The sequence below is a fragment of the Lissotriton vulgaris genome, chromosome 3_1, assembly GCF_964263255.1.
Source record: "Lissotriton vulgaris chromosome 3_1, aLisVul1.2, whole genome shotgun sequence".
Lineage (NCBI taxonomy): Eukaryota > Metazoa > Chordata > Amphibia > Caudata > Salamandridae > Lissotriton > Lissotriton vulgaris.
The window spans coordinates 1,099,542,141-1,099,566,368 of NC_141689.1; positions in this window are offsets into that span (position 1 = coordinate 1,099,542,141).

Below are 24,228 nucleotides of genomic sequence, written 5' to 3' on the forward strand. Positions count from 1 at the left end.
ATCTACTGATTGGACTTTTGTTGTTCTGGTACAATTTTATTTATTCAAAATTACTCTATTGTAAATTGGTGTGGGAGTTTTCTTCTGTTGTGTTTTCACTTTATTACTGTTTGAGTGTTGCATAAATACTTTACACAACGCCTCTAAGTTAAGCATGACCGCTTTTGTGCAAAGCTAGTAGAGGGTTAAGCACAGGTTATTTTAGTGGCTTTTTGTGGCCCTCCCTGCCAAGGATTGTGATTATTGCTTGAGAAGGGTTCTCAGCCCTCAACCAATTGCCCAATTTCTCCCAGAGAGAATATAATTTAGATGTCTCCCAAATAACAAAACATTGCTACCAGCTTGTTTTGCCAGGTCTGTGCTACCTCTTTTTAGAAATAGCATATGTTCTTGACAGAATCAGGAGGCAACCAGTATTGACTGGCACTTCTTTCTTCTGTAAAACAGTTCAGTGCAATCTGGTTGCTCAGCATTTTTTTGAAAGCAATGGCATTTTTGGAATTTAGAAGCACAAAGCTTTCAAGAATTTAAAACGTGTAGGCTTTCTTTCCGGTGTCTGTGATCTCTGAGTATGCAGGATGCAGGTTGCTGACGTTTCGCAATGTATGAAAGCAGAGTGTTCTCAGCAGTTTGGAGGAAATAGCTATCAATAAGGATAGGGGTTTTCCTCCACTGACGACATTCGCTAAAAGACAAATTCACAAAAAAAGACTTCTTTGAAGCATGTACTTGCTGACTGGATGAATTGAAATGTAATTGCCTGATACTCCTACTTTTTAATCAAAGTGCAAAAAATCTACACCTTTTTAATTGAGCATCCAGAAACCAAATGAAGCATTCTTCTGATCTTAACACAGCAAACGTAGGACATGTTTTGATGTTTAAATACAGTCCCTTACTGTACTGTAGCTGGTAGTGTTTTTTAGCAACAGAACCTCAGTGTTTTCTTTTTAGATTTACCTAGCGAGAACTGGACCTCTCTACTGAGCTAGCACATCTACAAATAGGACTCTTATACACTGAGGGGCTTGTTTATGAGCCCCTTGCAGCACTATTACACTGCGGGGCGCCCCTTTATTGACTCACTGGCAGCGTATATAATGTAACGTAAGTTGTTTTGCACACACCTTTCTTTCTATCTAAATGATACATTTGGCTTGTTGCAACTGGGTATTATATTATTATGCTGACTGATTCGTATTTTTGTTGTCTCCCAGAGTACGTTTGCGGTCACTCACTTCCGTGAATATTACTCACGACAGATAGTAGGACACCGCTATAGACAGTCAGTAAGTGTCTTTACATATTTTATTAGGCCACACATCAAAGCGGAGTTTATGATACTTGGTGCCAGGGTTGATATGTGTATCAAGTTTTTACTTTGCAGGTTTCTGCATGTATTTCTTGGGATCTTTAGAGAATCTGGTTTTGTGTCACTAACTTTAGTTTACTTTTGGTAGTACATTCAAGATCACTTACTAGTGAAATTTCACCTCATTCTCTGCCATTTCTTCCTCTATTCATATCATTGTGTTGGGGTATCCCTCCCTGTATATTATACAGTATGATTTACAGATTGAGTTTTGTTCTTTTGCATTCATAGAGGCCGTTGAAGAATAGAATCCCTATCCCGAAATGCATTGGGCATCTTCATCATCAGAATGTTCGAGAAATTCGTGTTTTTAGGAACAATACAAGAAATGTGTACACAATCCTTTGGAACAAATAGGATATCGTCAAAAATTGATACGTTATTTTTTTTGTTTGTTTATCGATACAAATTACACAATTGAGTCCTTTATCAAATAAACCTTAGAATGATATTTGAGAATTCTACATGTTGCATTTGTATATAATTTATGATTAAGCGTTGAGTTTGATCGGCAGCTGTGCAGCCAGGCATCAAGTGTCACTTGTTTGATTTCCAGTGGAAATAATGTGCCACGTTGCGCCATATTTACAAAGTGACGCATCCAGGAAGATGCGTCACTTTGTAAACCCCTCTGTTACATTACAGCTGTGTTAGACATAATGTATGCAAGGTGGGCATTCCCCTGCAAGAAAGCCTCGTACAAGTGGTGTAGTGAAATCTGTCATGTTTCACTGCACCACTTCTGGGACGCTACTGCATCAAAACCTTACGCCTGCCTCAAAGCAGATGTAAGGGAGATGCAGGCCCTTTCAAATGGGCCTTGCCCCATGTGAAGGAACACATTGTTGGAGTTGCGTCTGTTTTCAGAAACACCCCAACATGGCGTCACTTTTGTGCATACAGATAAATCAGGATTCCAGACGTATCTGTAAATCCTTGCGACATGGAATGCCATACATTCAATACGGCACATCCTAGGTGTTGCAAGGAGGGCACACTAAAAAGTGCTGCATCACTGGTTTCCCCCAGCGATGCGACACTTTTCATAACTGAGGACATGAACTGGTACTTTTTATGTTGAAGCCTACTAGGCAATTCATTTGCTGTTTGCTGTGTGACATATTGTGGTTCTTCAAGAACATACAGAGGCTTGTAATCAGCCATTGGGTGTCATTGGTTGGCTTTCCTTGTCACTTTTATTTGTCTGCATCCAATGTGTGTCCCAAATTATTAATCTTGTGTTTGTCACTTTCATTGAGCATTCCCTCTTTTTGTCCATTATGATTGATTGACTTTGCTACTTTCAATCCTTTCTTTTCAAAACTTAGGGGAATATATACAAGGACTGGCGATAACTACCAATAATGCTAGTTAGCAGCATTTTTCTTAGCGCTGTGTACCACTGAAAACTATTACCCTGTTAGAGACGTGTTTACAAGACGTTGCTACATGGTGATAGCTTCATCGATCAGCAGTGAAAACTCAGTGACATTAGCGTGATGGCGATAGGAATTCCGGCGTTAGCGGGCGAAAATTAAAGGCCCATTAGTGGAAAAAAATGCACGCTATTCACTCCAACGTGAGTTTTTTTTGCCTCTATAGCCAAAAATAGCCTACCATTCGACCTCCAATGTAAAACAGGCAAATAAACAATGGAATGCAGAATGCAGCAGCCAGGGCAAAGTTCAGCACGGTTCAACAACCCCCTCAAGCCACCCACCACCACCAGCAACAGGCCGCCCGCAGAAGCTGGAACAAGATCACAGCAGACCAGCTCGCCACCTCCCTGAGCCAGCACCCTCCTGCCAGCTCAGCGAACCCCAGCCAGGCCGCCGACAACCTCACGAAGTGGATCAGCATCTGCGCGGACGAGCTCGTCCCGCTGAGGACCCCGCCCAGCAGACCCGGAAACAAGAAAGCCCCGTGGTTCACCGACGAACTCAAGAGCTCCAAGAAGAACTGCCGAGCCCTCGAGAAAGTCTGGAGAAGGGAACCCACACCGGACAACAGGACCTCCTTCAAGCTTGCCACCCGGAAGCACCACCAGCTGATCCGCGCCGCCAAGAAAACAGCATTCAAGGAACGGTTGGACAACAACGCACACAACTGCAAGGAACTCTTCAACATCGTGAAAGAGCTTTCCAACCCCAGCGCAGGAAACAACGGCATCACCCCATCGCAAGACCTCTGCAACTCCCTCGCTTCATACTTCCACAACAAGATCGCGGACATACACAACAGCTTCAACAACCAACCAACGCACACCATGACCGAACAATCACCCCCCACCACCACCCTCCACGCCTGGACCCCGATCAGCACCGAAGACACCATCCGCACAATGAACTCCATCCACTCCGGATCACCGACCGACCCCTGCCCTCACCACGTCTTCAACAAGGCCGACGCTGTCATCGCACCCCACCTGCGAGACATCATCAACACATCATTCGACACCGCCACCTTCCCTGAGAGCTGGAAACACGCCGAACTCAGCGCCCTGCTCAAGAAACCTCTCAAGGAAAAACAAGGTAAACCCTACTCACATCGGAACCAGGGCATCATATTATAACATAGAACAACGGTTCCTGTGGTGTTATATTTGTATAAATTACTCAAATATTTGCTTAATAGCAATTTGTCGTCACCCAGAAAGGTATGTCAGAGATGACAAAAAGAGATGCAAGGACAAGTTGCAGTCAGTCTCAGTAATGTTTATATTTCAAAACATACGTTGCTTAATTGTACAATGATATAAAGTTTGTCACATAATCATGTGAAAAACAACAAAAACTATAAGGGTGCACAGTGTCCCAAGTGTATACATGTGAAACCAAAAAATGATTACAACAACACACAAATAAACATAAGCACAACGGTTTCTTATAGGATGACCAGTTAAGGAAAATGACCCAATTATTGATAAGTAATTTTAACTAGTGACCATATCTAGTCATAGGCACTAGTGGCAGGTTCAATTCCTTATAGCGTCGACGGCGTTTCAACCCTTGAGAATATGGGTCTCATCAGGACAGGACATATGGGGACATCTGTATAAGGACTTGTTATCGCCCATGTGTGATGAAAAGGTTAAAATTTGACTTACAGGTAGCCCAGCCGGGTACACTGTAGTGGTCAGCGTCACAGAATGATGGATTAAGCTCTCCAGGAAGTACGTTTTTTCTACAGGACAATGCCTGAAAATATAGCGCTGGCACTTAATAGTGCTGGGTTTAGCAGCTACGTAATACGTAAATGTTTCCTTACAGGACGATGCCTGAGAGGAACTTGTAACGCTCAGTGGCGTCTCCGTGGATCAGTGCTCAAGAAACCAACAGCGGACCCCACCAAACTCAAGAACTACCGCCCCATCTCGCTCCTCCCGTTTCCAGCCAAAGTCATCGAGAAGACCGTCAACAAGCAGATGGCCGCCTTCCTCGAGACGAACGGATCCCTCGACCCCTCACAGTCCAGCTTCCGAGCCAATCACAGCACCGAGACCGCCCTCATCGCCGCCACTGATGACATCCGAGCCCTGATGGACAATGGAGAAACAGCGGCCCTCATCCTCCTAGACCTCTCCGCGGCATTCGACACGGTCTGCCACCGCACCCTAGTACAGCGCCTCAGCAACATCGGAATCCAGGACAAAGCGCTGGAATGGATCATCTCCTTCCTCGACGGAAGAACACAGAGAGTCCGCCTACCACCGTACAAGTCAGAGGCCTCCGAAGTCATCTGCGGCGTCCCTCAAGGATCATCTCTGATCCCCACCCTCTTCAACATCTACATGAGCCCCCTCGCGGCCATCGTACGCAAACACAACCTCAGCATAATCTCCTACGCCGACGACACCCAGCTGATCCTCTCCCTGACCAACGACCCCGCCTCCGCCAGAGCCAACCTGCACGAAGGAATGAAAGAGGTAGCCGAGTGGATGACGACCAGCCGCCTGAAACTGAACTCTGACAAGACGGAGGTCCTCATCCTGGGCTCTTCCCCCTCCGCCTGGGACGACTCCTGGTGGCCTCCCGCCCTGGGCACCGCACCCAAACCGACAGACCATGCACGCAACCTGGGCTTCATCCTGGACTCCTCCCTCTCCATGACCAGGCAAGTCAACAACGTCTCCTCGGCGTGCTTCAACATCCTACGCATGCTACGGAAGATCTTCCGGTGGATCCCCACCGAGACCAGGAAGACCGTCACCCAGGCCCTCGTCACCAGCCGACTGGACTACGGCAACGCCCTCTACGCCGGTACCACCGCCAAGCTCCAGAAGAGACTCCAGCGGATCCAGAACGCCTCAGCCAGACTCATCCTCGACATCCCACGAACCAGCCACATCACCGGACATCTGAGAGACCTTCACTGGCTCCCCGTCAACAAAAGAATCACCTTCCGCCTCCTCACCCACGCACACAAAGCCCTACACGACCAAGGCCCGAGCTACCTCAACAGCCGGATCAACTTCTACGCTCCAAAACGCCACCTCCGATCAGCCAACCACGCCCTCGCCGCCGTCCCCCGCATCCGAAGAGCGACTACAGGAGGAAGGTCCTTCTCCTACCTGGCCGCCAAGACCTGGAACTCCCTCCCTCCCGACATGCGCCTGACCCAAGACCACCTCTCCTTCAGGAAGAAGCTGAAGACCTGGCTGTTCGAGCAGTAGCGGCACCCCCCCCCCCAGCGCCTTGAGACCCTACGGGTAAGTAGCGGGCTCTATAAGTGTCACTGATTGATTGATTGACCCAATATCCAGGATGACCAGCCAGAGTCCCAGGGATAGAGGAAATGCAGGGCTGCATCCATGAAAAGAGGCGTGTTGCGGTGCAACCCCAATGATTCATCACTTCTCATTCGGCACTCTTCGCAACACCATAGCATCCAAAACCTTGAAAGCGCGGACAGACCCTTGAGTCAGGAGGCCACGCTGGTCCTGCACCTGGAACCTGGATACCTCGCTGGTCCTGCGTCTGGAGCCTGGATGCCTCTCTGGTCCTGCGTCTAGAGCCTGGAGGCTTGTTGGTCCTGCTTCTGGAGCATGGATGCCTTGGTGGACCTGCGTCTGGAGCCTGGAGTGGGATGCGGATGTGCTTTGGAGTCAAAGAGGTGTATAGGGAGATATTGAGGCTCTGCAATCACCCTTATCTGGTGGTGAGGTCTGGCAGGGCACAGGGAGACACATTGCAGACCTGTGTGAGAAGACCGCCTTGAGTCCATTGAATCCTTGAATGGTAGAGGCAGTCCTGCCCACCAACATAGGGAGGGATCACATACTATTATCCACCACTACACCGGGGTGCTCGGAGGGGATTAGCAATGGTGGACAGCACCTCTCTGCATCACAGACCTGGCCTGACGATGTGGAGGGCGAGGCCCCTGAGCTGTGCCGAACTTGTGTGGCAGGAGTGCTGCAACTTCATGCCTAGGGGAGGCCTGCTGCATCACTGGCATTGGGAGGTTCCCCAGCAGACTTGGAAGTGACTGCTGTACCCAGGCTTGTGAAATCCCACCTGGCTGAGACTCCTGCTGGCTGAGTCACAGATTTGGAGAGAGTGCAGCTGATTGCGACACAGTGTCAAGGTCCAGGTAAGGAGAAGGTGGGACGCGTAGCAGAGGAGGACAGGGGCTCGAGTCACACAAGCCTAGCACCTGGTGTGACTCACCCCCATGGTGGCTCTTCGACAATGACGGAAGAACATCATCCCACTGCTTTCAAGCAGGCTCAGGAGAGCAGGAGCAACAAAGATACAGGACCAGCCTCGAGGTAATATGTCTTTAATATACATTTTCACACACAGTCCTGAGTCCCCACCCCATCCAGTATCCTTTCCAGCGTTTCCCACCTTTATATGACATTACATTGCATTCCATTACAATGCATTCTAATACTACACATATTGCAACAGTAGGGAAAGTGCTGGATATCGGAGATGAAAAATGCTATTCACACTTCAGTGAGTGCAACCCTAAAACTAACCCTTGCACCCCAAAACACACCCTGAACCCTACATTCATTCTTGACCCCCAAAACACACCCTAAAATTCATATTTGACCTCAAAACACCCCCAAATTTCATCTCTGACCCCCAAAACCCATAACTACCCTAACACCTAAAAACACCATTACTAATCTCACAATGCATTGGAATGGAATTCGATGTAAAGGCACCTGCGTTGTAGTAGTTGCATTGTAAAGGCATTACAATTACAATGTAATGCCTGCGTTGTAATGAACGTCTCCCATGCCAAAGGCAAGCCATAGGCAAGCCCATCTGCGTCAGTCTGCCCCTGGACCCCGCTCAGCCCCAAGGCCCCTTCCTCTCAGACACTCAACCGCTACAACACCAGGACCCTCCTTGTCAGGAACCCTGGACGCAACTTCGCCTGCCAGGACCAACCTCTGATCCGGACTGGACATCGCTATCACTGACAGTTACTAAATCACCCACAAGGACCACCCCAACCGTTCAAGATGAGGCATTGCCATCACTTATAGAAGCACACTCCGACTGACTATGCACTCTAATAACCCAACATTCTGCAAATGGTATTCCTTCTTTTACACTGTGTGGATGAAAACTATCCGCATGCAAAATTGCATTCCCGGCCGTGAGTTTCTGTAAGTCCTAGACTGTAGGAAATTACGCTCAATGTACAGTTCTATATCTAGGAACTGTATGGTGTTTTTGCTGGTGTGGCTAGTACATTTAGGCTGATCGGCTGGGCATTGACTTTCTATATTACCTACATTTCATGAAATTTATTGACTGTACCTTGTAACTTTCCTTATTCCCCATCTCTGATCATCCATGTTTTATTGGAACCATGATTAGTCAGTACGAATATTGGTAATTTTTTATTCGTAAATTTTATTCGACTTTTATGTACTGATGGTATTTGGATGAATTTGATTAATCCATGTTTAACTTGAAGTTGAAATATGTATTGTGCCCATTCAGGGCTAGATAGAGGTGGAGTGTGGTCCCGTTCATATTTGTAAATGTATTTACATAGGCATCAGGCACTTAACATTGTATGCATGGGATATTTACATGTGGCGGTATACCACTGCATTAGTCTCCCTGCATTACTATTTTGTAGTTTGCAATTTATACTTTACATATGGTCCCCTGCTCATGCCCATTCTGGGCTTGATTAGCTCTCATTGCATTGTTTGTGACTGTGATTACTCATTCTGAGTCCGATAACCTTTCTGCAATTTTCAATTGAAATTGTCGATTATTGTATTAGACATAACCTTGGCATGCAATTTTAGAATGTTAAAATGTCATTTAACTTACTTGCATGCATACTTTTAAAGGAGCATTGTAGGCCGTTCTAAGATGGCGGCCATGTATGAATTTGATTGCACAGTCCTACCTTGCTTTTCTTCATGTTGCATGACGTCTTTTTAAGCAGACGGGCGCCTCGGCTCTCTGCACAATTTGACGAAGCCCTAAGGCGAAACGCGTCGTTGCTGTTTGGTTCTCGCAATAAAATCTTTGTGGAACCACCCCCTGTATGTGCTACTTTCCTGAAGGACCGACGATCCTGGGATGTTTTGAAGTGTAAATTGAATTTAACTGGTACACCTCCGTAGTGTGTGCACCCACTCACGTGTGCAGCAGGTTGGTGTCTGGAAGCTGTTTATATATATATATATATATATATATATATATATATATATATATATCCTACTGGCGGTCGCCAGTAGGTAGTTATAGTTAGGATTTTTTTCAATGTTAAATCTCAAAATTCTATTGTGAATAACTTTGGCGTCGGTTGACGAATCTGACTGAAAATCTCCTCAAAATGGCCTTGCGGCGTTCCGGTCCTTCCCTGAAAGTTTGGGGGGGATTCGTCAAGCGAGGGCCAAAATAAAAGGGGGGTCCCAAAACGCATTTCCCCCATGTTAATTTCCATAGGGCGGTCGATTTTACTTTTAGCCCGAACGGCTGAATGGATTTCAACCAAATTTGGCTAAATTGTAGGGACTGGTAGCCCGATGAGCCTTTGCTATGTCTCAAGTAAGCATGGGCGAATTTTGCGAATTCGCGATCTGCGAATTTGCGGATTTGCGAATTCGCGATCCGCAAAATTCGCGAATTTGTGTGAATTTGCGGATTTATGTTTTTTTGCGTGTTCGCAGGGTTTTTTGCATGTTTGCGGGGTATTTTGCGTGTTCGAGGGGATTTTTGCGTCTTCGCGAGCCGCTTGCATAGTGAAGTTACCCATGCAGTCGTTTATGGGAGAGGGAGAGATAGATAGATAGATAGATAGATAGATAGATAGATAGATAGATAGATAGATAGATAGATAGATAGATAGATAGATAGATAGATAGATAGAGAAAGAGAGGGAAAGAGAGAGGGAGAGAGAGAACGAGAGAAAGAGAGGCCGGATCTCTGAAGGGCCAGATTCCTGAATTGCCCCTACAGAACATACAGCTTTTTATTTTTAGCAAAATGCATATGAAAATTGTGCTGTAAAGGTCTCTTTTAGTTTAACCCCTCCTGACAACTCAAAATGGGTGTATTTGCCATCCTCTCCCTTCTTTCTGTTTTTTATATCTGTAAGTGCTTCCTAATGAGGTTTAATTCCTTGGACAGGTGCCTCGTTGCCTACTTGTAACTATTCTCTGACCCTGCTTCAAGGGTCAGAGCAGGGTCAGAGAATAGTTGCAAGTAGGCAACGAGGCGCCAGGAAGCAATTAGCAGCAGGTGTCCAAGTTAAAGTTAATTTGTTTGTAACCCTTTTGTAAAAGGTTACATAGAAATTAGGTTCAACTTTTGCACCTGCTGCTGTAACCCTTGCTTGGCTGAAAATTCGTCCCCGCTGATTCGCAGATTTTACCTCGATTTCGGGAGATTCGCGGATCGCGACATCGCAGAAAATCTGCATATTCGCCCGCGAAACGGATTTTACGCCCACCCTTAGTCTCAAGATATGTGCTCCAGTGGATTTTGAGTAATTTAGGTTAAAAAAAATATATATATCTATAGGCGCGCCCCGTTACGCGCACCGGGGAGCGCACCGGGCGCGCCACGCGACTTGCGTGCAGAAAGCTGATTGGCTCTCGGGTGTCTGTAAACATTCGAAACAGTCCGGAGCGGCCGCCATCTTGTGTCTCGGTAAAATCGAGACACAAGAGGTGGCAAAAACAAAGGGGGGAATTGACCATAAGGGGGCAGGGTAGACCCCCCCTTTTTTTTTTTTTTTTTCAATTTTCACGGGGGGAGCGCCCCGTACGCGCACCGGGGAGCGTACTATGGGGAATAAAGAATCAGTTTTAAAAATTGTATGTTTATTAATTGTTCTTTTTGTTGTTTTTCTTTTTTTTTATTTAAGTACCAACATGTAGGCACCAATGCAGAGTCTATTATTTAATATACACCGTTTCCTTTGTAGATATCTTGCATATTGTTACAGAAGTTATTGTGGTATATGGAATTCATAGCGTAGTCTGTCAGGAAAGCAGAAACAATATGGAGGCAGGAGATGATAAAGAGATGTTAAATACGCATTGGAGATAATATAGCGGGAGAAAGGAAGTAACTATGAGCAAACTTATTATGTAACACAAAAAAGTTGCACAGTATATTTTAAGTCTGACTTTACATTATAATCAATTTGGTACTAGTTTAAGAAATACATATAAAATTGAATAATGTCTCAAACAATTTTTGAATTATTAAATATAAATTTAATTTTTTAGAATCCTTTTCCAAATTTAACAGAATTTCTAATATTTGATTGTCAGAAATGTCCTCATTTTGAATCAGGAAATCTACTGATTGTACACATTGAAGTAGTTCATAGTCCCGTGATTCATCCATGAATTCTGAGTCATTGGGTTCAATAACTTTATTATTGTTGCTCTCCAGAACAATTTTGTTTGAATTTTTTTGCTCTCCTTCCATTTTTGTGCTGTAATTTGCATTTAAAAAAATATATCAGTAGAGATAAGGCACTGTTGGGTTTAGGTTCAGACAGGTACTTTGGTTTTTTTAATAGTGATTTTATCTTTGGGCAGTGTATGGTATCAGACTGGAAGAAGAAATATAAAAAAGTGTATGTGATAAAGCTTAAGTAAATTCATAATTAAACAAGACAAGCCTAACTACATCCATAACTGTAACAGAGAACTCTATCTTATTCTATAACTATTACAGAGGGATAGTATATAACTATCAGATTTTTTTTCCAAATTAATTTAAAGTGCACAACATACTTCAGTTTTTAAAATAACATCTTACCTTTCAAAAAGAAGTTTAAGTTGTCAGTGAAAATGCTCTTGAAATGTACTTCAGGAAGTAGTAGTCAAAATGGCTGTGTTTCTCTCTCTTTCTTTATATATATTCAGGTATATAGCCAATCAAATGTCATGAAATAATAGTAGATAATGAAAGTAACATTTTAATTTGGTTGTCAACTCTAACACTTCATATGTGTTTTTGTCATGTAATTTACCCCAGGATATTTAGTCAGGCCTACAGCATAATTGTCTCAATGGAATTCCATCAAATTTGGGTAAATGGTAGGGACTGCTATGTAGTAGGGCCTATTCTATATTTGGTGTAAGTGTCTCCAGTGGTTTTTCTGTAAATTACTTTCCCACCTTTTTTTAGGGAGCGCTTACCGGTGCGCGCCCAGGTACGCGCACCGGCAGCGTTACGGGAGTCCTCCATTTTGTTTTTTGGTACAATCGAGACACAAGATGGAGGACAAACAACGTTGGGAATGGGTAGAAGGGGGCCCGGTAGACAGCCCCTGACCCCCTAGGTTTTCTGAGGCGGACTTAGGAGGCTCATAAAGGCTAAAAAAAAAAATTGAATTTTTCGCAGGGGAAGTGCCCGGTACGCGCACCGGGGAGCGTACCGGGAAGCGTACTTTGGTGAAAAATAGTGAAAAAAGTTAGAAAAAGATAAACGTTTTGAATGATCAGAGGTAGGGTAGCTCTGAAAAGAGCTTTTGGGTTCTGTGGCTGATTTAGGTACCTACAAGTAGGTTCCAATGTACAGTCTTAAATTAAGGAGGAAAATTCTATTCCCCTCATCTGAGAAGTGCACACCATCACCTCTGTAGATGTATTGCATGTTGTAACACAAGTTATTATTGTATATTGAACCCATTTCACAGTCTCTCATGTAAGCAGAAACAGATATATTCACATGTTTCCATGCTTTCTCAAATTGTGGACAAAATTTGTTGGACCAGTTCCATTTCTGTCTTTGGCATATATTGGAATATACCAAGGCAGTTTGTGGAAAAGGTGTCATCAATTGAGCAAAGGTGTCCTTTAAAAACATTTCCAGACCAACCCAGTCATAGTGCCCAAATTATTTCCACCACAGTGCACTATTAAGAGGTCAGGGGTTGGCTGATGCAAAAAGGTTTTCACCAAGGGTATCAATTGATGACATCTCAATCTTCTCTGGCCAATCCACTTGATTTCCACATTTGATAAATCAAGGTTGTGATAATTTCTGCTTGCTGCATACCTTTGAGCCCAGTGGATGTAGCTATGTCCAATAATCCATGCAGAATACATGATGTGAGAAGGTTCTGGTGCAGTCAGATGAAGTGTGGGAATGAAATGGCAGTTGGAACAGTAGGAGTTTACAAAAAAATAATTGTGGAGTTTCCCTGCTGTTGAATCACAAGCAATGATTGGTGGATTCAGTTAGTTGAAAACAGAAAGTTAGGGTGCATGGTTGTGTTGTGTGTAAGAAGCAATTTCAATGGTTAAGAAAAAGTCACTAAAAGCAATAATGCCCTGGATAAGCTGGTGTATTGAGAGGTCAAACATCCTTGCTGACTTAATTTGCAACATTGTAGAATAAACTTTTGAACCTGAGAGTTCAGTTAGGAGGGAGTTGCTATGGTAACAGATAGAAAGATCTGAGAGGGGGAAGGGTGTTGGTTTGAAAATAGTGAGGGAAGACTTTTGATTGGTTGAAAAAAGGCATATGTGTGCAAAGTTAGAGATTTTCTATGCCAGTCTTGGTTTCAGTGTATTGAGTGCACACCTTTTGCTCTGCTAAAGAAAAATTGGTGTGTGTGTCTGACACTGTTTTCAATCTCCCAAAGTATTTGTAAAGGTAAGTAATGATTTATTTAATTTAGATAGAGACTTGTTTGCTCTATGGAGAATATTTGGAAGCAGATAGTTAAGTTTCAGTAGTGAAATTGAATGCCTGTACATAGGTTCTGCGCAGTGTTTCTTAAATGTTATTCAAAAAACGATTTTGGGTGCAAATCAATGGTATTTTCATTTGGCCCTTATTTATGATTGCCTTGTGCAGCCGATGCATCACTTTAAACATGGGAAATAAATTACGCTCTTGTGGCGCAAGGCCTTCATAAATAAGGCCCTGAGTTTGTTTGCTGTTAGTTTGTTTTTTGATTTTTGATAATGCTTGATATCAACATTTGCAAGATAGAGGATTTGTATTTTGGGAAACAGTGAGGTTTCAAAAGTGATACTGAGTGGTTGTACATAGGTTCTGCGCAGTGTTTCTAAAATGTTATTCAAAAAACGATTTTGGGTGCAAATGAATGGTATTTTCATTTGGCCCTTATTTATGATTGCCTTGTGCAGCCGGTGCATCACTTTAAACATGGGAAATAAGTGACGCTCTTGTGGCGCAAGGCCTTCATGAATAAGGCCCTGAGTTTCTTTGCTGTTGGTTTGTTTTTTGCTTTTTGATAATGCCTGATATCAACATTTGTAAGATAGAGGATTTGTATTTTGGGAAACAGTGAGGTTTCAAAAGTGATATTGAGGGGTAGTACATAGGTTCTGCGCAATGTTTCTAAAATGTTATTCAAAAAACGATTTTGGGGCAAATCAATGGTATTTTTATTTGGCCCTTATTAATGATTGCCTTGTGGCGCCGGTGCATCACTTTTAACATGGGAAGAAAGTGACGCACTGGTGGCGCAAGTGCTTTATAAATAAGGCCCTGAGTTTGTTTGCTGTTGGTTTCTTTTTTGCTTTTTTGATAATGCTTGCTAAGAATATTTGCAATATATAGGATTTGTATTTTGGGAAACAGTGAGGTTTCAAAAGTGATATTGAGTGCTTATACATAGGTTCTGTGCAGTGTTTTTTAAATGTTATTCAAAAAACGATTTTGGGGGCAAATCAATGGTATTTTCATTTGGCCCTTATTTATGATTGCCTTGTGCAGCCGTTGCATCACTTTATACATAGGAAATAAGTGACGCTCTTCTGGCGCAAGGCTTTCATAAATAAGGCCCTGAGTTTCTTTGCTCTTGGTTTGTGCTCTGCTTTTTGATAATGCTTGATATCAACATTTGCAAGGTAGAGGATTTGTATTTTGGGAAACAGTGATGTTTCAAAAGTGAAATTCTGTGCTTGTACATAGGTTCTGCCCTGTGTTTTTTAATTGTTAATCAAAAAACGATTTTGGGGCAAATCAATGGAATTTATATTTGGCTGTTATTTATGATTGTCTTGTGGCGTAGGTATGTCACTTTTAACATGGGAAGAAAGTGATGTACTGGTGGCGCAAGGCTTTCATAAATAAGGCCCTGAGTTTCTTTGCTCTTGGTTTGTGTTCTGCTTTTTGATAATGCTTGCTATCAACATTTGCAAGGTAGAGGATTTGTATTTTGGGAAAACATAAAGGTTTCAAAAGTGAAATTCAGTGCTTGTACATAGGTTCTGCCCTGTGTTTTTTAATTGTTATTCAAAAAACGATTTTTGGTGCAAATCAATGGTATTTATATTTAGGTCTTATTTATGATTGTCTTGTGGCACCGGTATGTCTCTTTTAACATGGGATGCACTGGTGGCGCAAAGCCTTCATAAATAAGGCCCTGAGTTGCTGTTGTATAAACTTAAATATGTTGCAATTTATTGTTTAGATTGTTTGCTTTTTGTCATTACTTTGTTGTTTGCTAATAGTGGTCTTTAATGTGTTTTTTTTTAGAACATCAGGTTCAAATCAACTTATTAAAAGCAAGCAAAAATGCCTTCAAGGCAAAGAAGTATCAAAAATACCATACGTAAAAGGAGAACATCAGCAGCAGAATTTATGGAATCCTCTACAACAACTACTTCAAAAAAACACCAGAAAAGCTCCTGGTAAGACAATTAAGTCTTTTCTTCGCAACATATGTCGTACAAAAAGAAATGATATTGGTAATGTGAATATTCAGAAGGAGACAGCAAATCTAAAAAGGAAGGAGAGGACCACAAAAAATGTCTTGATTGGAGTAGCAGAGAAGAGAATGGATAGCAATAGAAGGGTAAATCAATTTAGGGACATACCTAGGCGAATGTTTCGTAATAGGGTAGTTTTAAATTTGCTAAAAAATGATAAGACAGGTAAAGAGAGAACTGCTTTTTATAAGAAAAAGAAAAGTATAGAGAAGATTGTTGATCAGGCTTTTGAAGTTAAGAAAAAATTATTTATTTTAGTTATCAATAGAATTAGGATACTTAATAAGGCAATTGATGTTTTCAAATCGAACAGTAGATGGAAAAGAATTATTAATCGGACTAATTTTTGTGAAGTATTTTTTGGCAAATGGATGCATAGTTCAAGTTCTGAGCCATTTTTCAATGAAGAGAGTTACTTTCAGGAAAATAATTTGGTGCATGCAGTTGACACCAGTGGTCGAGCATATGAGGTGAAAGATGGTTGTGTGATGGAAAAAGAGAAACTTGTGTCTAGAGATGCAGAAGAGGTGTTAGCTGATGAAGTTTTAGGGAGACGTACTAAGGGTCCAGTGTACACATGGAAATGCAGTAGTATTTGTAGTGTGCGACAGGATTCAATCGATTTGCTTCGAAATTTCTTATGTACATATAGTAAGAAAAGTCTCAAACAAAAAATGAAGATCTTACAAGAGTTAGATCCTTGCAGAGTGAGAGAAAGCACAGGTTTGCATGGGCATTTACTGGCTTGTCTATCTAGAAAAGTATGTCAGAGTGTTTTTCATCATTTTAGGATGTTAGCAGTGCATCATAATAAGGTGAGGAAATTAGTTAGAAAGTTGTATTATGCAAAAAGTCCAGCACTTAAGCTTAAACAGTTAAACAGTGCTCTTTGCATGGATCTGAAGTGGATGTGAAGACTATTTGTGAAGAAATTGAGCTTTGTTATTTTGGGAACAAAGAGGACAGTGTAGAAATGGATATAGTAATGGATGGTAATGGGGAAGACAATGGACAGATTTCAAGTACAGAAAAGTTTGACGAGGAAATTACCAAGTTTAAGGTGAAATCAAGTGAAAGGCCTAATTTAACTTGTGTGTGTTGTCGACTGACTCATTATAAGATTCAGACTAGGTTAGTTGATTTATATGCAAAATGTGAATTGGAAAATAATAGTGAATGGAAGGATTTTGTAAGTTATTTGTTGGTGGAGAATTCTTTTGATTTGAGTTTTGATCAGCGTATTTGTAATTATTGTTTGATAAAATTAAATGAAAATAGAATGCCTGCTAGAGCAGTTCATAATAATCTTCAGTTGATAGATATTCCTTCTGAATTGATGGATTTAAATACTTATGAATCAATTTTGATTCAATGTGTCCATCCTTTTCAAGCTATTGTTCGCATGGAGCCTAAGATAGGGAAATTACCTCCTACAGATTTACAAAGAGGATTAAAGGGAAGAGTTGTTTATTTGCCTCTAAATGTCAAGAAAAATATTGATACAATTGGTGTAGAAAGAGTAGAAGAGGATCCTCTAGTTATTCTAGTTAATGGGGTTCCGACAAAGAGTAAGACAATCTGGCAAGATTTAGTGGATGTTTGGAAAGTCAAAAAGGCAACGTTGTATTTTGTCAAAAACAATGAGTACTATAAAGATGTAAGTGTTGGAGCAGAGGAAACAGCTACAGAAGAAGACAGTGATTGTTCAGTTGGCCAAATTGAAAAAGTTGATGTGTCTAGAAGTGAAGAAATATATGAACATTATACTGTTCATCCTTTGCATTTTAAAGAAGTAATGGGGAATGCAATTGACTTGTTTCAAATGAAAGCAGCAAAAGGAAGTCCCATTAGTGTATGGGAAGAAAGTTTGGAAGCTCATTGTTTTCCACAGTTATTTCCAACAGGTTGTGGTGGATGATATGACGATCGACCAGTTCAAATTCCTGCAGCTGAATACCGGACTTTAAGATTATATGCTGAAGATTCAAGATTTCGGCAATGCATACCGTATTTGTTTCATCTACTGTATGAAAGTGATTTGTCTGGTCTTTCTTATGCAGTTAATCATATATTAAAAAGTGGAGCTCATTTGCAAAATGTTTCTGCAAGGGACTTTATGGAGAAAGTCAATCTGCAAGATAGTATTTTGGAATCTCAGCTAATCAATCTCATGGCATGTCAGCGTGGAACCAATGAGTATTGGTTCCGTCGTCATGGAGAATTGAAATGTATGCTAAGAAACTTAGGAACTCCTACATGGTTCCTCACTCTTAGCTGTGCTGAGTATGCATGGGACGACTTTCTTCAATTTCTACGAGAGGCAAATGGAAACATACAAAATATAGAATTGAAAACACCTGGAGAACTGTGTTCTTTGGATCCAGTGAATGTTTGCAGATATTTTAATCATAGATTTGAAGCTATGATGTCTTTTATTACCAACAAAAAAAATCCTCCCCTTGGAGAGGTTTTGGATTTCTTTTGGAAGAAGGAATATCAAGCGAGAGGTGTTCCTCATATACATATGTTGTTATGGAATATAAATGCACCCAAATTTGGATCAGATTCAGATGAAATAGTAATGAGTTTCATTGAAGAGTATTCAACATGTGCTGTTCCAAAAACTACTGAAGAAAACAGTTTAAGGCTACAAGTTTTACGTTTTCAATCTCATCGTTGTGGAAAGTACTGTCGTCGAAAATTTAAAAACAAGGAAAAGTACTACACAAAATGTCGTTTTGCTTTCCACGACCAGTGATTTCTAAGGGAAAGTAAATAATTTGATGTTATCTCTACGACATACTGTGACGAGGAAATCTCCCAAAAATACATACAATTTAAAAAGAAACGAAGAGTCTAAGTACATCAACGATTACAACCCAGTGATTTTGTCCATGTGGAATGCTAACTTGGATATTCAGTTCGTTGCTGACAACTCTATTGCTGTGGCTCGATATGTGACATCTTACATCACAAAAAAAGAAAAGACAGAACTGAAGGAAATGTGGGAGGACATTTCACATGAAAAGAGTCTAAGCAAGAAATTATACAGTTTCAGTCTGAAGATGTTGTCGCATCGAGAAATTGGAGCATATGAATGTTCTGATGGGTTATCATCAGCAAGTCTCTATGCCAAATCAAGAACAATCATTTGGGTGAGTCTAGGTCTTGCTGCAACACGAAACCGAGTTTTGAAATCTGTACAAGAAATTGAATATTTGGCGGAGAAAGAACCAAACAGTACAGATATTTTGAAGACAAATATGTTGGATACATACTATCCAAATAGAAGTACTCACCTTGAGAACACTTGTTTGTATGAAGTTCTGCAAAACTACAGTTATAAGAGGAACATCACAGAAGATATCAATAATGGAAAATATGCAGTCATTGGCTATGAAGGATGTCTAGTGAAGCAGAAAAAAGGCATTTGGTTAATCATTGAAAATTGAGTTGCGAAGCTCCAGACAAAAGAGAATTTTACTATTTAGCTCTTTTGCAACTCTTTAAGCCATGGCGTACAGAAGAGGAACTACTTGGATATTTTCTCTGTTATGAAGACTCTTTTAATGCAACTAAGGATACCATAGAATGTCCTATTTTTCTAAATTATCTGCAAATGTTGAACGAAGAAATAGAGCAAGAAACCACAATTGCTGAAGAGATTGCCAGAGACAGTTCTCAAGACAGTCAGAGTTCTACTTCATTGAGTCAGGATCCACTAGGAGGACCTATTATCCAAAATGAAGCTGCCACTGACATGGATGAGGTGGAAAGAGCTAATGAACAAGCTCAAGAGGATGAAGTTAACTTAGAAGATTTGGTAAAGCAACTAAACGTTGAGCAGAAAAAGATATATGATGAAGTCACAGAACAGATTGAACATGGATTCAGACATGAGAAAAAAGAGTGCTCATGTACATCATTTGAGCCTGTCCGAATGTACGTAAGTGGAGAAGTGGGGACAGGAAAAAGTTTTCTAATTAAAGCCATTGCAAGTTATCTGCAGAAAAGGACCGATTCACCGCTGTCTTGTGTTGTAACTGCTCCAACTGGTCTGGCAGCACATAATATTAAAGGGATTACTCTACATCGCTTACTGATGCTGCCAGTTGAGCATGATAATAAATTTCATTACAACAAGTTATCTGGAGATGCGTGTTCTGAAGTTTCAAGAGTCTTGAAGAAAATGAAACTTCTTATCATTGATGAAGTAAGCATGGTCTCAAATCTAATGCTTGCTTTTGTGCATTTGAGAATGCAAGAAATTCTTAGAACAGAGTATGATGTGTTATTTGGAGGAAAACACATTATTGTTTTTGGAGATCTATTGCAGTTGACTCCAGTAAAAGGACAACCAGTGTTTAAAATGCTCTCACATGAAGATACCAGGAAGTCCCTTGGAAGCATTGGAAACATTAATATATGGTTAAATTTTAAATATGCTGAACTGCTTCAAAATAAGCGACAGGCAAAGGATGAAGATTATAAAAATATTCTACAAGATGTAAGAATTGGAAAAGTAAGCGAGCTTGGGAAAGAAGCTTTACATGCTCGGTTAATTTCAAATTTGTATCCAAATGAAAACATTCTTCCTGAGAATATTTTTAAAAAAATGACTGAGAAGAAATCTGGGATATGTTTGATGCCAACTCTGCAAGAATGTTCCATCTTCAACAACAAAATGTTAGAGTTAGACAATGAAGAGATTGTGAAACTGGAAGCAATAGATAAAATAGAGCATATGGGTGCAACAATTGTTTTGTCCGAAAATGTGAAGGCCAAATTGGATTCATTAGAGAAAACTATATCTAAAACAGCTGGTTTTGAAAAGACTCTGAATGTGTGTTTAAATTGTCGTATCATTTTGAGAAGGAATTTAAAAGTTGAAAGAGGTCTGGTAAATGGAGCAATGGGTTATGTTGTTGATTTTGTGAATTATAGAAATAGAGATGGAATTGAATTTTTAAAAATAAAATTTGATGGCATTGAGCAAGTACAACATATCAGTTGTTGTTCTGCTAGATTTTTACTTGTAAAAGACTTATATGTTCGCCGAAAACAGTTTCCTGTTTGTTTGGCATATGCAGTAACAATTCATAAATCTCAAGGTTTAAGTGTAGATAATGCTTTAGTGAACATTGGAAGATCTGTGTTTAAAGAGGGTATGGCATATGTGGCATTATCCCGAGTCAGAACTTTATCAGGATTGTACTTGATTGCGTGTGATGAGACAACGATTTGTGCAGATCTAGATTGTGTTAAAGAATACAATAGGTTAAGAAGAGAGTATGCTCCACATTTGCCTCAATATCCTCTGTTTGAAAAACGTGTGGTAGGCCGAAAAAGAAGAAACGAGAGTAATTGCAGTGAGGTAGTAGCAAAAAGACAAAAAGTAGATGAAACTGTAATTCAAAACAAAAAGAAAAAGGATTGTGAAGAAAATGTTGTTGGATTTCAGTTTGAAAATAGTTCTGGTGTCAACTGCTATGCTAATGTAGTGGTTAATGTTGTTTTTTTTCTTCAAACTTTACAAGAACAGATTGTTGAAAATCGGGATCATAGATTGTGTGGTTTATTGAATTCTGTGTTTGAGAAATGTAGCAGTGATAGAGCAAAAATAGAAAGTGTAACAGAAATTCGAAATATTTTAGATATGTGTTCTGGTCAAGATAAATTTTCACAGAACATTCAGCAGGATTGTCAGGAATTTTTAATGTATATGTTTGGTGTTTTGGAAGATGAAGGTGTAGATGTAGATAATCTTTTCAGCCTTTCTTATCAATGGCAGCATGACTGCCACAATTGTAGTTCATCAAGTAATACTAGTGTAGATACTGAAAGATTTATATATTTGACTTTACCTGACTGTAAATCAGTGTCATTTAAAAATCTAGTTAAAGCAGCTGATCATAATATGGTGTGTACCCAATGTAACTGTCCAATGCAATCTACATTATTTATACAAAGTTATGGTCAGTATATCATTTTAGTTTTCCAACGATGTAGACCTGATGGAACTAAATTGTCAACTTGTATCAAAAATTTTGTGGCTTCTCAGTTATCAATTTCAGGAAGAACCTTTACAACTGAAGCTATTATTTATCATGACGGTCCTTCGACAAATTCAGGACATTATACATACTACTTAAAATGTGAAAAAGGTTGGAGTTACTGCAATGATTCTCATTTGACTTATAAACAACGTTTGCCTTATGACTCTAAAAATTGTTACCTAGTGTTTTTAAAACCAAAGTTTTAGTAAAGGGAATTGGCCTTTGAAGACGGGAAGAGATAATAAAAGTTAGTTAGTTAGTTAGTTAATCTAATGTTTTAAATTATTTATCTCATATTATTATTATTATTATTATTATTAACGAGTTTTATATAGCGCCTGGTTACCCTTGGGCATCCCCGCGCTGATCCAGAATGAAACACTGCCACTATAGACACCAGAACTAGACAGTGAATAGATAAGTTTTTAAAAGTTTACGGAACCGAAGAAGGCTCGTTTCCGAGCGTAAGTGCAAAGGGAGAGAATTCCACAGGGTGGCCACATTTATGGAGAATCTTCTGCCACCGGTTCTTGCCTTCCTCACCCTCATGACCTGCAGCAGGTGTTGATGGTCAGAACGAAGGGAGCGGGAGTCCTTGTAAGGTACTGTATAGGTACTGTAAGTGGATCTCAAAGTAAAAAATACTCATTTATCAGACACGATTTGGCCGTAAGGAAAGTGTAAGGTATGATGGGGCATATTACCAAGCAATAGCGATAATTATCGCTATTGCTTGGTTAGAGACAAAAATTTACCGCAGCGCTGCGGCGCTTTTTACCGCAAATAAACCTTGGTATTACCAAGGTTTAACACAAATGCGGTAAAAATCGCCGCAAAGCATAAATATCGCTGAAAAGTCAGCGATATTCATGCATTAGCGAGCTAATGCTCTTAGCCATGTTCTCCCCCTCCCATTGGATAACATGGCTAAGAACTGCTCAGGGCAGGTGTTAGCTTTTGGAGCTATTCCCGCTTAGCGCGAATATCTCCAAAAGTTGGTAATAGGAGATAGCGATGTTAGCGACTGTTTTCAGTCTCTAACATCTTGGCATGCCCACTTTGCATCTCATTAGTGATAAATATCACTGACATGCAAAGTGGGGCCCAAGATGGTCGCTATCTCCTACTAGCTGTCGCTAACTGGTGTTAGCGGCAGCTAGGTAATAGGGAGATAACTTTATCTCCGCTTTCTTGGCTTTTAAAGCCAAGAAAGCGGAGATAAACCCCCTTGATAATATGCCCCCATGTTCTTAGATAGATTTTTTTTCATAGGAAGTCGATGAAATGGAAGTTATAGAGAACAGCAGACTTTTTTCCCACCAAAAGGACCTTCACTATCTTCTATTTGGCCTCACAGACAAGTAAGTGAATTAAAGATTAGTGTACTTATATGAGTTGTAAGTGTTTATGTTTTTTTTTAAACACAATCTTTTAGATTGTGTTTTTTTCCCCACTGTTATATGATGAAGAGTTTGAACTCACTAATTTAAGTGAAATTCAATATATTCTGAGAACAGCAAAATAAAAACTATGTAACATGTTGTATAAGTTATTCTATAGTTTGCATTGTGTAATTTATATTGTATTCCCATTGTCTCACACTCATTTTCCTTTTTCCACCCTTAGTTAGCTCCCTTTACTCACTTACACTGCCTTTCTTTCACTTTGTTTCATCACTGTTCCTTTACTCCACTTCATTCACAACTCCTCAATCCAATTTCAACTGTCTGCATTTCCTCTCTCCCTTCCACCACTTTTCATCTTTCTCACATTCTCTCAGTACCACTGCTTTAGTTCTCTTCCCCTCTATTTCCTTCTTTTGCTCCTTTACTCTTTTTGCAATCTTCACTCATTGTACTGCAGTTCACTCAGTCCTTCTCTTTGTCTTTCTGTCTACTTACTTCCTCACTCCTTTTTCCTCTATTGTTCTATATTAACTTCAGTCCTTACATCCCTTCAATCTGTGACTCCCCTTCACTCACTCTCAGTCATCTTCCATTCCACTTTCTTATTAATAGTTCCTCATTTAGACTCCTCTCCTTTTCACTCATTTTCCTTTTACTTTCTTCTCTTTCCTGATTTCATTTTGGTATCTCGCATTCTTTTAGTATCTTACTTATCTTCAGTAATTTGTTCTCTTTCTATTTATTTTTCCCTCTTTTTTCTCTTTCTACATTACTTTATTTCTGTTTTTGTATCCTTCACTATTGCTTTATTTCTTAGTACACTTTTTTTGATTTTTTACTTCTTGACCTGTTTCTTCTATTTTAAAAAATATATTTTACTAATTATAACTTGTTTTTTCTTTTGTCTTTCACAGATACAAAGTGTAGTTTAAAGATGCAAGTAAGTTTTCATCAATTATATGGTAAGTGTGAGTACAAAATGTAGTTTATCATCACCCTTTGTTTTAACCTCATTACTTTTCTCTCACCCTACCTCACCTCTGTTTTCTTACTCTACTTCCGTCACTTATTCTTATCCTCCATATTTACTTCTCTTTTCCTTACTTTCCTACCACATTCAACTTCTTTCAGTGCCCCTGCTCACCCACACTCCCTCTCTTTTCTTTTTTTTCTGCTTCACTTAGTCCCTTTCTGACA